Source organism: Heliconius melpomene, chromosome 2 (genome assembly GCF_056956725.1).
Source record: "Heliconius melpomene rosina isolate 202511_hmr_F chromosome 2, ASM5695672v1, whole genome shotgun sequence".
Classification (NCBI taxonomy): Eukaryota; Metazoa; Arthropoda; class Insecta; order Lepidoptera; family Nymphalidae; genus Heliconius; species Heliconius melpomene.
Genome location: NC_140390.1, coordinates 3,641,667 through 3,654,842, shown reverse-complemented (window position 1 = coordinate 3,654,842; position 13,176 = coordinate 3,641,667). Strand labels below are relative to the sequence as shown.

General features: G+C 30.2%; 1 protein-coding gene across 2 annotated transcripts in view; it reads right to left on the bottom strand.

Moving 5' to 3' along the window:
• The window catches only part of Flo2 (flotillin-2), a 220,877-nt gene that overhangs the window by 147,824 nt on the left and 59,877 nt on the right, over positions 1–13,176 (bottom strand). The gene's annotated exons all lie outside the window — the stretch shown is intronic.

Genomic DNA, 13,176 nt, shown 5'->3' with positions numbered 1-13,176 from the left:
AACGAAGTGCCTTAACACTGGGTTCCCTCTGCACACAGATCACTACGAGCAAGCCGTCTATCACCAATCTCCTATAAGCATCTTTAGGTATTATATACAAAAAAAGGTTTTAATCTTTCTTTTTAATCATATAAAAAAGTAAGTAATAAGTAAACAAATACTCTACAATTATATGTTTTGTAAATATTTGTAAAATTATAAGTAAATATAATTTTAAAAAAATCTTATATCTAAATAATAAATTATAAGCCTATTAGTAACTTCTTTGGTTTTTATGAAAAGCCACGGATAATACTATATTTTATAAGAATATGTATGTTTTTTTTTGTATCGTTAACGCCTCTTCAAGAAATTTTGATAAAACACAATCAATAAAGATTATGTGCATATCAATAAAAAACATCATAATGCTTTAGACGAGTCTTGGCATATGCGTACAAGTGTGTGGACTGTAGAAGCGAACGGTTGTGGGTTCGATCCCCACTCGAGAAAATTAAAAATATAATTAAATTTATATTTTAATTTTCTAGTGTCGAGGCAAAGCGCGGCGTTAAGTTCCACCAATCAACACGCTATGCCATATAACAGCAGGGTAGGTAGAAAGACCCTAGTGGTAAGACACACCGTTCCCTACTTTTTAAAGTGCATAACTATTTGATGCAATAGTGGTATGACTTACACAACCCAAGAAATGTCATCATCATTAGGTTAATAACAGGACCTAGTACGCTTAACTAACCAACGAATCGAATTATATTTTTTATAATAAATATATTACGGCCTATATTAGCATAATAATCATTAAGTGAGGTAATTTAAAAAAAGACAATACCAGCCAGAATGGTAACTTGAAACAGTATTTAAAATCAAGTTGTACGCACTAAGAAGCTTTCGGTAGACTTGAATAGTTCAGTGCGATGTCAATTATCTAAAAGTAAATTGTGTGGTGTGTGAAAATGTCATCTTTAAGATTTTGTATATTAAGGTAATTATTTTTTCTATCTTATAAGATTATAATCAGCGTGAAGCTGATTATAATCAGCTGTCACTTTCTCTTTCTGTCGAATTCTGCCTCGACACCAGAGCGAAGAAATGGAAATATAAACGTATCTTATGAGAAAAAAATATTTGGGTTTAGGATTTGGATTTAGGTCGTCTATTTATCACTCGTTGTTATTAAGATTTGTAGCCGCTCTACGAAATATTATTGATTTTCAACCTTACCCAATGAATTACTAACTTTTGTTGTCCAAATTAATACAATTAAAATAATAAGAGAAGAAACCACTAAGCATTCCACATGGATTCACAGTTCGAACGTCGATCTCATCGCGTTACAGAATGAAAACTTGGGGCAGTTCTTGGGAGTTGCGGTAAAAGTGTAGGTTTCTGGGCTTTTTCTGAAGAGAAGAGTCCGAACTCCTCTCTCTCTCTATCTAACTAAATTCGAAAACATTCCATAGTGCCGTCTTTGAAATACGTTAAAGAAATAAATTAATGATGGATCAAGACATGCCCAGATCTTTTAGCAATCTAAGTCCATTTTCTCATTCGTATATACATAAGTATAAGGATACCTCGAATATGTAAGGAGCTGAATCTAGAATTAAATGTGGATTTTTTAGACGAGCTTTCTTTCACACAAATTATTACTTAAAAGATCATTGGATGTTATGTAACCTTTCTACTAATAGACTACCCACTTCACGTAATAAAAAAAAACCGAAAATATATAGAAATATATAGACCTAATATTTTTTGTGAAAATTCAAGTTATCGTACAGCACCTATCTATGTATCTACTCGTATTCAAAACGTATGTTATTTTAATATGCCAATCGAACCGAAAAAAAATTATAAAGTAATCAAGCAACTACAAAAAGTCCACATTATTTAAATATATAAATAGTGATAATCAAATTTACATTGATAATTTTTATTAGATAAACGTACGTTATATAACATAGACATCCCAAGGCCAATCCAATTTTATCAGTTTTTTTCCTCTAAATTTCCTCCAAATTTTTTACATACTATTATGGAGTTTAATAATACTCACAGATTAAAAATATTATGAACAAAAACGAGAATACTGAGGCCGTTGTTGCGCAGAGGCACTACCGTACGACCGTAAAGGCAACGGTTCTGGGTTTGATTTCGAACCGGGGAAGTAAAATATTTTATATTTTAATTTCCTAGCTCTGGTAACTATCAACAAGGAATGCCTCAACACGGAATGCCTTAAGAATTTGGAGGAAAGTGGAGAACGGAACTCTCATGATGGGAAATGGGAATCTTATCACTAAATTACCAGGATCTTGACAGGGGCACTACGTGCGGGATGCAGCGTGAAGCTTAGAAAAAAATAAGAGTTTTTTTTTGTGAAAGTAAAAACCACGAATAATTTAAGCTTTGTCACGTTATTCAATAGGCTACAAATGGATAAACATATTTGTAATCAAAATAATAAATTAATTTATCATGGTGAATAAGCATTCTTTTCTTCGTATATATCTTTTTATGTGGTATAAGTGTACATAAGAATATTGGAGCTTTACCCTTTTCCTCCATAGCAAGATAGGGAGAGGGTACCTGGTGTTACGACACTTCGTTCACCAAATTCAACACCGCGCTTTGTCCATATCTAGAAAAAACTTATCGCTACCAATCTTATTTATAAAATAAAATCAGATTAAAAATTAAGTAAACAATGTGATATTTATAAAGACAAGCCAATCCTGTTTTCTTATTGTAAAACAAAACCAACGGCCGTGACCATAAGAATATTTTACTATTTTTATTATAAGTTATTCGTTCGAATATATTTATTTTTTTTTTTGTATTTTCGCCTAGAAAAATTTGGCGGAAAGTAGGACACTGAGTGTTTTAACACTAGTACTCTCTGCTTACCCTGCTGTGCACGTGATACAGGGCGACGCAAAAAAACAAATTATATTAACTATTTTAACTATACTCTACAGTGTCATATTCCTGTCATCCTGTATATCAGCCCGAAATACCCTCTTGGAAGGTATCGCCGGCTTCCTTAGAGACACAGCAGAACTTTACAACGGAGAACCTCAAGATGCTGAAAGAATATATGAAGAGTACGATTTTGTTATCGTCGGAGCTGGCACTGCTGGGTGCGTCCTTAGCAACAGACTGACTGAAATCAAGGAATTTAAGGTATCTGAAGTAATTATAGCTCAAAATCTTTTATTGTCCGAAAGTAGGTTCTATATAACTTTCTTATTTCTTCAGTGCAAATGTAATTGTGTCCAAAAAATCCTTTTATTATAAAAAAAACGCCAGAGAGTTGAAATAAAATCACAGATGCGGTACGCACGCACTATATTTTTTAATTAAGAAGTGAAAAGAAATAATATTTCTATGAAATATTATCTTTTACTTTTTAATTTTAAAGTATATATCGTCAAAACAATAAAATGTTAACATAATTCTAAGGATATACAAACTTAAAAAAAATACAATGAAATTGATTGCTTAGTTTTTTAATTTATTGTTATGGTTTACAAGTCAAGCTTTACTAGTGTACCATGTAATTTTCCATTAATGTTCTAAATTACTTTAGGAGTATTAATGAAAATATAGTTTATTTTGAAACCATTTATATAAAGAAGTGACTTTGGAGTTAATGAATAAAGCTTTTCGACGAATAATATAAAGAAAAGAAATAAAATGACTGGCTTTCTCTCCCAACTCGATAAAGATCTTTATCGTCCTTCTATAAAATAAAGAAAATAGGTAGACAACCATAAACTATAATTAAGAAATAAAGAAACAACGATAATTAAGTACTTTTAACAAATAATATATTTTTTTTAAAACTGTCATCTATAAAAATAAAGTTACAATTATTTATATTGTCTCTTTTCATTCTTCTTGTAAACAACTAATATAAAAATTAAACATTTAATAATTTAAAACAAGATTTTAACTTTTGTCGCATATATTTTTTAAACCCAAATAAACTTGTCAAACGAGTTATATTACTATATACAAGCTTGATTCAGTTTTCCATCTGGGATTACCCTTAGCCTTGCTCTTGAAATGTATAAAAGTAAAAAGGTGTTTGTCGAGATTTGACCAAGTTCGCCCACATTGCATATTTCTGCGTAGGAATTTATAAACACCTACTTATACTTGCATATATGTATCTACATATGTCTATTGTTTAGGACACTCCGTTCTCCACTTTCCGCTTAAATTTCGAAACATTGCGTGTTGAATGGCGGAATTTAACGTCGTACTCTACACACAATATCACCAGAATTCGGCGTAAAATAGGGAACGACAATGTCTTAATGGGAACGAAGTGTCTTAACACTAGCTTCTCAGGTTCCTTCTTCCTATGCTGCTAGAGGCGGGATACAACATGAAGCTATGAAAAAAAAATCTCATAATAAGCAAGCTTATATCAATAATATTAAAAGTAATAGGAAGCTATAATCTTACACTAAATAAATATTTCCGTTTTTTTTTGTATTTTAGTGCTTTGATTATACATGGGAATGGAAATTTAAAAAAAACGCAAAAGATAAACTAATAAAAATAACAAAAACACTAATTATATTTCAGGTGTTACTCATAGAAGCCGGCGACTCCGAACAAGTATTCATGGACATACCAATCCTGGCTACTCTCCTACAATTCACAAATGCCAATTGGGATTATCATACAGAACCGCAAGTGAGTGGTACATTTATGTTATTAATACTGAATTACTGGTATTTTTTGGGTCACGCGTTTAAAAAAACACATTCACTAAGCTTTTACATATTACATAATTATATTAATTAATTATTATGTAAATTTATGTGTGAAATGAAATGTAAAGATAAAAATATTTTTTTCTTAGGATAGGTATTAACGGTATATGTAAATAATAATATAAATAATATATATGATAAGGATAAGGTAATAACATATAATAATAAGTTAAAACGCGATACGGACCAAGTGTTTGCAGTGGTATAGTTAAATAAAAAAATTAAAAAGAAACCTCTACCTATAAATAATATAAATATTAATTATTTTAAGTTCGCTTTACATTTTCAATAAACTAATGTTAAATGTTTGCGACCGATAACATATCTAAAAAATTGCATTGAATGGCTATATAATAAATGTGACATATTTTTATGCTTAGAAATGTTATTTAATTGAAATTACTGATATCCTGTAATAGGTCAAGAACGCAATTAAAATATTTAGCTAACATTTTAAAAATCGAATGCCATCAGTTACATACATATCTATGTATCAATTAAAAAACTACACGGAACCCCTTTAAAAGTAATATCGATCGCGCTATTTTAATGAATATTTCTAGAACCGTCGCTTCGGGGAACAATGTATGAGTCACATACAACATACATTTTTTCCATCTATTTAATTAATGCGTGAAGGTGTACTTTTATATATAAAAAGTACACCTAACTAATCTAACACATATAAATAATATATTATTTATTGTTAGCAGCTATTATTTTATTAATATCAATAATAAAAAATGTATATGTAGATATATTATTTTTAAATATAGTATATGCTAAGCTAAAATTATCAAATAATCAAAATTAAGAAATTAAAAAAAAAACAACAAATTAACAATATTATTATCCAACAAAAGTTCAATGCAATTCCAAAGTTCAAATGTATTTTAAATAATATAATAGTTCTATTATAAATTATAATAAATGTTATTGAACCTATCCTGAAATAGAATTCGAGTCCCACTCAGGTAAAGGTTGCCCTGCTTTGGCGAGGAGAAGCGCGACGTTAAGTTCCACCACTCAACACGTGATATCTTGAATTCTGGTAGAAAGTGAAAAACGGAATGTGTTGATATTACTTTCTCTCTGTCTAATATCTATCTTATTATTTACTCTTGTTTATTTATTTTTTCACTTTTCATTGTATTACAGACTCCAAGATTTTATTTCAGTATATTGTTTAAAATCGTGAATAGGTTCTTATACGTAGCTCTTTAATATGTATGCGCAAGTGCACATAACTGTGACCACAAAACAAACTACATAAATGGTAATAATTATCATTAATTTCGAAATATGATAATGATAAAAACCTTGTTTTCAATTCTGAGCAAATCCCATACGTCATGGAATAAAAGTCGTGATTGTATTGCGGTTAACTTTATCTCTTACTAATCTGAAATAATTTAATATACATATGTTTGTTAAAATTAAGAAATAATAAAAATACAAAATACAGGAAGCTCGTCTTGGCGTAGGGGCACAACCATGACGGGACGGTTGTGGGTTCGATCCCCACTCGAGGGGAATGGATTATTATCTATTAATCTTTTCATTTCTTTGTTCTCGTAACAAGACAAAAGGTGTAGCGTTGAGTTCCGCCACTCAACTCGCAGTACCTTGAAAATTGAGTGACTAAGCGCTGGGCACCTCCTGCCTCCGCCGGGGCTATGGAAGAATCCTTGGCTCCATGCGACCGGTCCATGAGTCTCACATAACCTGCTTGAGTTCAAACTCGAGCGGCGTACCTACCCTACTATACATATGCATATGCAGAATATAGCATAAAATATATAATAAAAATACACAAATAATATTCATATATTATTTATATATTTTTTTTATTTTTATACATATATTTTATTATACGTGATAATCGTGATATTATGAAGATATGTAAAGAGATAATAAACAAATGCATAAAGGTAATTTATTCTACTAATTATTTATTCATACATGACCGGGAATAAATGAAGCATTAATTTTAACTGTGAATATTACAAAAAAACTGTTAAGTTATATAAAACCTTGAAGTAAAAATCCACGCATATCTTATTTATAAACCGCCCTCAAATTTGAGATCGATCTTAGACGCTGTTGAGACGCCGTTTTCATTTATAGATTAAAATATAAACTGAAAGACAACGGCATCTCAAAATGGCACTCAAGATCGATCTCAGAGCTGAGAGCGATTTATAAATACGGTTTTAGGTATCTTTTTTTCCTTAACATGTTGCACCACCATGCATAATACCTACACATAATTAACTTTTAATTAATGTAAATGTAATACTAGAATTATTTATGTTAACTAACGTATGTAACTCAACGTTTTTATTTCTCCGCTCTAACCCCGTAACGAGGCAAAAAACGACGTTGAGTACCGTCACTCACCACGCAATACCAACATCTGACTGAAAATGGGGAAATGTTTGAAATGGAAACGAAGTACTTTAACACTAAGTTCCACCATTCCTTCTGCCTACCCTGCTAAGTGCGGGATACAGCGTGAAGTTGACTGACAAAAAGGGCAACCAACCTTAAAAGTCAAAAGTTATTTAAAGAACTACTAACGTCATAACATATATAATAATAGTTGTTTTTAGAAGAATGCTGATATTTAAACATTCAAGTTCAATAAGTTGAGAGTAAGTGACATTTTCAAATAACGCATTGAACCAGTTATTGTTGTTATTGCTTCCTTGTTCTATAGGATCATAGTCAGTTTATTTCTAGTACTTAGTTTAGTGATGTTGTTAGTATACATTTAAAATTTTAGTCGGAAAATATTTTTAAAATATTCATCATATATTATGTTTAAAATATAAATGAAAATATCATATATTTTTTGTACTATCAATGGAGAAAATTACTATTGTAAATTGTAGAAAAGCAAAGCTCTTTTGCTGTCATTGTAGGAATGGTCCTTATCAATTTAAGAACTGGAATTATTTACACATATTTATAACATATCGAAGAAAATGGCTTGAGGATTTTCTTTCTTTATAAAAAGGTAAATATATTATTAAAAACTAAAAATTCAATTTTTAATATTAGTTATTTTATTATAAAATTTTCCTAACTAAATTTAATAAACCTATAAAAAATATATAATGTGTTATTTTAATATATATAATGTTATTTTATCTGTTGGCGTATATTACAAACATTAATTAAATATATTTTATTTAACGATAGGGAATTTAGGTTGGTATTACCGCTGTGCTGGAGAACAAGACCTCTTCGTTTCTATTTTTACCGGCCATCTTCTAATTGTAGAGACAATACTTTTTAATTTATTATACAAATCGCGTTTCAATCAAAAGAATTCTTAAATTCTATTTTAATTCAAGAAATAATTTTCAAGTATTAGAAGAAACTGTCGATGTGGCTAGTTTATGCTGCAACTATATGAATCACGCTGTCAAGCTTTGCTATTTTTGAAATAATTATACAGTTTTATTCTACGTACTTAAATCTCCATAGGTCTTCTTGTACTAAATTCCAAAATTTAATCTTTGCCATTTTTCGACTATTTCATCGAACAAATGACACCAAGTTTGTCAAATTATCCCCTAAAACAAACGTTTCAAGCTTAACAGATTTATCAGATTTTTATTCAAATTAAATATACCTACGTATAATTTACATATAATCGCTATTTCATTCTAAATATATATTATTATTATATATATTTATAAAAACGCAGATAAAAAGCACATGATTTATTATAACGTGTGTATTAACAATTTTAACTACATTTAATTTAAATATATGGAAATTATTTATCAGGCTTTGGTGATGATGATGTCATACAAAAAACTATAGCAGCTAAAGTAATACACAAAAGTAATAATTTTATATCTATACTTATAATAAAATCGCAATAAATCGGTGTATGTACATGGAAGATAAATAAAGAAAAAATATATTAGTACCATTTAATAACGTAAGAGGACCAAAGATTTTTTTTTTTATTTTTGTTTCTTTGTCTGTGTATATTTGTCTATAGCTACAAGGCGGTCGTCGCACACGACTGCGATAGGAAACGCGACGGTTGTAGGTTTGATTCCCGCTTGATGAATTATTCAATATTTTCATTTCCCTCGCTCTGGTAACGAGACAAAGTGCGCCGATGCGTTCCATCACTCAAATACGAATTGCTGCCAGATGCAACGGAAAGAAGGGAAGTGTCTAATGGGAACCTATAGTGTCTTTACATTAGTACGTAGATTACCTCTGCCTACGTGCGTGATACATTATAGACCTAAGCCAAAAAAAAAAGCTTCATAGCAGTACTTGTAAAGGTGAAAATTTTAATTCGTGTATTCCACTCCTAAATAATTAACCAAACCAAAAAGGCCCGTTAAACCTTAACAAACTCCATGTTATACGAATGCTACGTGCTCGTAAAAAGGTAGGAAGGTATACGTGAGGGAAGTCACCTACGCTTGCCATTGAAGAAGACATAACGGTCGAACGCATTAATAGGTCATCATAGATTTAATTTTAAATTTTATATGACGATAATATTTGAATAAAAAATCTAGATATGTTTAATAAGAATCTATACTTACTTATAATAAAACCGTAACTGAAGATGTAAAAAAATGACAATTTATTTGTGCGTTTTTTTTTTCAATGTGAACTCGTCCACCTAACGTTACATAAGGTTAATTTGAATTAAAAATGCTTCTATACTTTTAATAATTATTCCTAAGCCTAAGTGTGAACAAAACTGACAAGGTAGTAAAAATTAAAATTGTATAATATTTAAATTACATGGTAAATAATTACACAAAAAATACATAAGTAATAATATAAGATTTTTTTTATGGGTTCCGTATCTCAAAACGAAAAAATGTAAACTTTATACAATAATTTTGTCCGTCTGTCGGTCTATATTGACAGACATATATTTATTTCAAGATCGCGTGAAGCTATCAAACTGACATTTATGTCAAATATTTAAGATCTCGGTCCCTTGGAGCACAGAAAAAATCAATTGCATTTTGATTGCAAAATTGTATGTAATTTCCGCTGGCGTACAATCCTGAAATTGGTACGGAACCCTCGGCATGCGAGTCCGACTCGAATTTGGACTGTTTTTCTAATATAAGCTGAACATATAAAAAATATAAATTTCACACATTGCACAGTGAAGTAATATGTGCAATACTAAATAAATTAAAATATTTAGAATTGTTACACCTGATCTAACGTAATCGGGTTAACTCATACCATATATGTCAGTATAATATACAATATGATATAAATGGCAAGGTCATTGATAACTATTTAAGTTGTAGAACAGAAGACCTTGTTTATTTTTTTATATTTTAATACTATGACACTACAGGCACTGGTTTGGTGGTGGTGGACCTATTTACCTTATTATTACATTATTTCCTTATCATGAATTATATTACTATTGATATATAGTTATATACAAATAAAAGTTATCATAAGAATATATTATCTTTATATATATTTCTATATTTTTTTAAACGTCATTGTGACGCAGATATTCATGTCCCCATTTTCCACTTAATTCCAAGACATAACAAAACGTGAGGAAGACGTTACCTTAATGACAGAGGTAAGGGGCAAGCCTGATACTTAACTTCCAATAACAATGAAAACCATATATGTACAGCGCTCGTCACAATCACCTAAGAGATGTTTATATGCCAGAGTTTTGCGAATTTACAAACTCTTTTAAATTTTATTTTTAAATATAATTTAAAAGAGAGAGAGTCACAAATACAGTCTACCTCGCCTCTGTTAATTCTTAATTCTAGGTAGGAACTAGGGCAGAGTGTACCTGGGAACCTAGTGTTAAGACGCTTCGTTCCCATTAAGTTACTTTTTTTCATTCCCTATTTTCCGCTTAGAGACATTCTGGAGGCATTGCGTGTTGAATTGAAATGAAAATATTAAATAGTTAATTTCCTCCAGTGGAAATCGAATCCACAACCCGTCTAAACCTGTCAAAACATTTTATTAGTACTTTTAGTAGTATAGTATTATTTTCTTATAATTGTTAACATCGAAAGTGTGACAGATTGACGGTCAAACATATAAACATATGATTAAAATTCAAACCGTAGCCCTTTGAAGGAGGAACTAGGGTAAAATGATGATTTACAATCAATTTAAATTCAATGCGAGTAGATAGATACTACATTGTACTCGCAAACGTTGAGGAAAAACTCTAAATAGAAGTCGTAGTTTTAAATTAACTTACTACTTTTCTCAATTTTGGTTGTAGTATATATATTTTTATTTTATCTTTAAGAATAATGAAATTAATAATAACAAATTAGTTCAGTGTCTTAATTTAATCTAGAATTAGAGAGAATTAGCATCTAGAGCCGGCAGAAAGAACCTGGGAAGCTAATGTAGAAGCACTTTGTTTTAAATAAGACACTTCCCTGCTTTCAGCATAATTCTGGAGACACTGTGTGTTGAGTGCCAGAACTAAACGCCGCGCTTTGATTCGTTACCGCAGCGAGGTAATGAAAATATTAAATATTTAATTTCTTCGAGAGGGAATCGAACCCACGACTCTAAACAATCAATATAAGAAAAACAATAATATGTTTAAACTTTGGATTACATGCATATTATAAATTCTAATCACGATTAAGCAAGGTGATGTCTGCTAAGCTAAATGTATGACAGAAGATAAATCTAATGGGTTAAGTCTAGAAAAGTGTATCCTAAGTAATACAAGCTAAATACTAAGAAGAGTTAACTTCAATATGAAAGACACGTTTCCTACAAGGACATATTAGTGAATAAATTAATCAATTAAATGCTGTCACAGTTAGTATCTCCATGTAAACTCGAAGTAGTCTTAGTCGTTTTGTCATCAGTAGGAAAATTAATATTATTTTAATTTTCTTGCTATTATTGTTAGTATAGCGGCGTTAAGTACCGCCAAAATGCAGTGTTTCAGCTATAGACCGTAAAACTAAAATAAAGACAATTAAAACTTAATAAAATATCCAAATCTCATGATTTCTCAATAGAACAAATTTAAACGATCTTCACTTTTGCCATTTCCATATTAAAAGTTCAAAAAATAAATTGAATGATGATATAAAGAAACCAATTAAAGAATAATAACAAACATAACCTCAGAATGTTGCCATGAACCTCCTAAAATCGTTACCCTTTTGTATTCAATTTCAAAAGCCAAATGAAGAATATAAATCATAACCGCTGACGAAACCACATTATTAATAAATACTTATATTCATGTTTAATAATTAACTTATTCAATTATAATCTAATAAATAATTATATATAATCTTAATTATCAGAAATTAATTAATCAAAGCTTAGTAATATTCGACAAAACGGTACACGTTGGTTACGGCTTCATTCCTAATTATCGGGACCTATAAGTAATTCCTCAATTCAATGAAGAAAATCTTTTCCAGGAACCTCGCTAATTTAAAGGGGTCCCAACTGTTAATCCTAATAAATTATTGGGCTTATTTATTTTCTTTTTGGATTTATGCAGTCGGGGTTTTTGTTTTTTTTTTTAATATTTTTTTATTACTATTCTAAACCAAATGTGGAATTATACTTGTATATTTTGCAAGTAGGAAGGCTTGAGGCCAGTGGCAGGGGCACAAACGTATGACTGTACGCGTCAGGTTGTGGATTCAATACCAACTCGAGGAAATAAGATATATAATATTTTCATTTCTTCGCTCTGGTGTCGAGGCAAATCGCGGCGTTGAGTTTCGCCACTTAACCCGAAATTATGAGGCATTTCGGCTTAAGAATTCAGCGGAAAATGAAACAGAATGGAAAGTATCTTAATGGGAACGGAGTGTCTTGAGGATCTCTCTACCTATTCTAAATGCGGGATATAGCCAAAATTAAAAAAAATTACGATGTTAAGCTGATTTTTTTTTAATATCATACACGTGCTTTTCACACTTAACCTCTTATTTGCTTTACCAATAAATATTTAATATTTTTTATTAATTGATTCATTACACTTTGGATCGAGCATTACCTTGTTTTTTTTTGGATTTTTTATATTTAAATATTTAAAAATTAAAATTTGACGATGCCTAAAAAATATTTTACCTTGCTTATTACGTAGCATAATTTATTCGTAAATACGTTTTCTGGAAATTATTATGTTTATATTTGTGATATCTCCTTCGCATATTTGTGAAATAGGTGTGCCTGAGGCCAGCTGACCATACACCCCTCCACGGTCAGCCCCCCAATGGACCTAACACTTAATCATTTAATGATCGTCAATTTAGGTAAAATGTTTAAACATTTTTTTCTTAGTGTCGAATAACACTTTAAAAATGTTAAAAATTATATGTAACTTACAGGAAGTAATTAA